The sequence below is a fragment of the Euprymna scolopes genome, chromosome 46 (genome assembly GCF_053919585.1).
Source record: "Euprymna scolopes isolate OS-2025 chromosome 46, ASM5391958v1, whole genome shotgun sequence".
Taxonomy (NCBI): domain Eukaryota; kingdom Metazoa; phylum Mollusca; class Cephalopoda; order Sepiida; family Sepiolidae; genus Euprymna; species Euprymna scolopes.
In genome coordinates this window covers 173,784,457-173,787,995 of record NC_136527.1, presented here as the reverse complement: position 1 = coordinate 173,787,995, position 3,539 = coordinate 173,784,457, and the positions used below count along the sequence as shown (strand labels likewise).

Below are 3,539 nucleotides of genomic sequence, written 5' to 3'. Positions count from 1 at the left end.
AATATGATGATATAATATTTTATTAGATTACAAAAACAAAAATAAGTAAACTTATTTTAATGGTTAAGATTATATTAAAATTTATAGATTAGATTTTTTAGTGTAAAAAAAAAAAAGAAAGAAACGATACGAACTTACGTATATTTGCAGGAATTCAATACGAAAAAAAATTGGGATGAATTCGTTTTTCTTTTGTGTTCAAAACAGACAATTTGTTTTGTTTGTTAGAATTTCTTTAGTGAATTTACCGAACTTTTGTTTTGTGTGTCCAATTCATTAAGAAATAAAATATATGAAAATATAAAAGAATCAAAATTAAAAGAATAAAAACACAATTTAAACACAAAATTATGTAAATAGAAAATCAACTGCTAAAGAACAAAGAACTTAAGGTCATCGTAATAACACGGTGTAATCATTATTTCGTTCCTCGTGTAAAAATGTCTGTTTATTTGTTAAATGTGCCGATTTGTTTCCCTATCAAGTTTAGATTGTATTTGTCAATGTGTTGGGGATTTCTTTATAAAATGTCTTTTCTTTTTTGTATGTCTCATTTATTAAAATAAAAAAAAAGATACATGAAGGTTTAAAAAGCAGGTTTATTTATTTATTTTTTGGAAGATTGATTGTTTCATTATTAATTGGATCAGTAAAACTATTCTTAACATTCAAGATAAAAACTGTAGGCAGAATAATCGGCAGATTTGCCGTTTCATATTTGTATTACTGTACACATAGCTTCGAAAGAGTTGTCACAAAACATGAAGATTTTAAATCTTCATATTTTATTTATTATTTTAGAAGACTGAACATTTCATTATTAATTGGATTAGTCAAACTACTGTTAACATCCAAGATGAGAACTGTAGTCAAAATAATCAGCAGATTTACCGTTCAGTTGTACAAATAGCCTCGAACCATATACATGAAAATTTAAAATTCAGGTTTATTTTTTAATTTCATTTTTATTTATTTATTTTTTGGAAGACTGAACATTTCATTATTATTTGGATTACTCCAAGATGAGAAGTGTAGTCAGAATAATCGGCAGATTTGCCGTTTAGTTGTACAAATAGCCTCGAACCATATAATCACAAAAGGGACTCTTAAAGGCAAACACCGGTATCGAGCAGAAGTTTGTTTACATGTTTCACAAAGTTTAAATTACTAAAATATAATCACGTAATTATTGAAAATGTGATCATGTGATTAAAATTTAATTTTTTTTAACCACGGTGTTTAACAAATTTAAAAAATCATGAAAGATAAAGTTTTAAAATGATTAAACGTGTTTTATTTTATAATTTAAAATGAAAAACATTGAACAATTTTCAGTACTTATGTATTGTTGGTACTGTGCTGAAATGATGTTATTTTATTGAAAGCCATTCTTAACATGGGGTGGGTGTTTTGTAACTATTCTGTGATTCCACCTTACAATTAAAAAAGAAAAAAAGATATCGTAAAACTTTAATTTAACCTGAAAAACTATTTAAAAATAGCGCGGTACCAAAAATGCATAAGCACCAAATTTTGGTATAATTTTACAATAGATATTTTTTCTCGGATGCATATGACGGCAGATAGTACTATGTTATTTTTATATAGTTTTTATTTTTTCAGTTTAAATTCAAGTTTCACGATTTTTTAAAAAAAGTTGTAATGTGGAAGTATAAATTAGTTACAAAACACCCTCACCTCCTCATATTAAGGATGGTTTGCAAAATAATAACGTTATTATTTCAGCTCGGCACCAAAAATACATACGTATCCAAAATTTAATTTTTATTGCTCAATGTTTTTTCATTTTAAATTATAAAATAAAATGGGAACTTGTACATTTTAATAAACACATTAAAAATGAAAATAGCGAAACAAAAAAAGGGTTATATTGTACGCATCCATTATGGAATGAAGTTCTCTGGAAAAAACTTTCACTTAATTTGGTCAAGTAGTTTTTTTTTTAAGCAAAAAAACAAAAAAAAAACAACAACAATTTGTTATGATACAATACCAATTTTTAAGAAGAAAATCTATTATTTAAGATGTGAAGGATGTGTCGGCACTTTAGACTGAGTTATCTCCCCATAGCGTGTTCTAAAAATCCAAACACGGCCATCTTCAGCGCGCTGTCATATTAACATGTTTTTCCGCCGTAAAAAAAAAAAAAAAAAAATTCTCTGAATTTTTCTTTCAGAGAACTTGTCCATAACGTATACGTACAATATAACTTCTTTTCAATATTTTCATTTTTTAATGTCTTGGTTAAACTGCACAAGTACCAATAAAACATATTTAATCATTTTCATAAATGTGGTAACGAAAAATACCTGTGCACATCATTCAACTTTGTTTGGATGCCCAATTTTCGAGGTGATGGTTGATTGGTTTAACCAATAGACACATTAATTCTGCGGTAGTTTGTCAGAGGTTTTCATTCATCAATCAATATCGAAAGAAGACACTTTCAGTTGTTGAAGGCGACAGCTCGGCGGATTTCTTACGCTTACGAGATTGATATGTTCAGAGCAAACGTTGGTAATGTATACATGCAGATTAGATTATATCAGAACGTTGCAATTGAAGTGGATGATAAACTGGTCGAGAGAATTGGCCTTTTTGTGGCGTGTATAGAAACGGGCAATTGGGAAAACAGAAACAAGGAGTCCTTACACTCGTTTGTGAGAGATGAAGAGATACAGACGGGAGTTAACTGGAAATTAAAGTGGTTTTCTGCTCCGAATGAGACGTAGGGTAGAATTTCTGATTTTGATTATATTATCGGGGTGAGCGCATACGCAGACCCCACACTTAGATATAGCACGTCCGAGTCATCAATATTTAAGCCGATCGCAAAGACCAACCCAACCGCAGTGCAATAAAAGGGCCGCACTCTGGGGGAACAACATTTATGATCACCGTTACCCCTATGTAAGGTAAGGGTATTTATTTGCTCCCTCACCGAGCAAATTAGGCACAAGGCCGATTTTAATGTGAGGAGTGAAGGGGAAATGGGGACCAACTCCCCGGGGAGTAGGGGAGCTGGATAGTGACAATTGGTATGAAGCGTTGTCCCTACATTGACCAAGGTCTTTGCTGGTCTTTGCTTGACACTTGTTGCCCAGACCCCAAAGGGCCTGGGTCTGACTTACGTCAGGTAGGTAGTTATTTGCTCCCCCACCGAGCAAATTAGGCACAAGGCCGATTTTTAAAGTGAGGAGTGAAGGGGAAATGGGGACCAACTCCCCGGGGAGTAGGGGAGCTGGATAGTTACAATTGGTATGAAGGGTTGCCTCTACATTGATCAACGTCTTTGCTGGTCTTTTCTTGACACTTGCTACTCAGGCTCCGAAGGGTCCGGGCCTGACCTACGAAAGGTACGTATTTATTTGCTCCGCCACCGAGCAAATTAGGCACAAAGCCGATTTTTAAAGTGAGGAGTGAAGGGGAGTATTTATTTGTTCCCACACCGAGCAAATTAGGCACAACGCCGATTTTTAAAGTGAGGAGTAAAAGGGAAATGGGGGCCAGCTCCCCGG

General features: G+C 32.9%; 1 non-coding gene across 1 annotated transcript; it reads right to left on the bottom strand.

The window, feature by feature from the left end:
* Positions 1-2,781: 2,781 nt before the first annotated feature.
* On the bottom strand, positions 2,782-2,944 carry LOC145271696 (U1 spliceosomal RNA). The gene has a single exon (XR_013866087.1). It is a non-coding gene; the product is annotated as a U1 spliceosomal RNA (small nuclear RNA).
* Between the last annotated feature and the right edge of the window lie 595 nt (positions 2,945-3,539).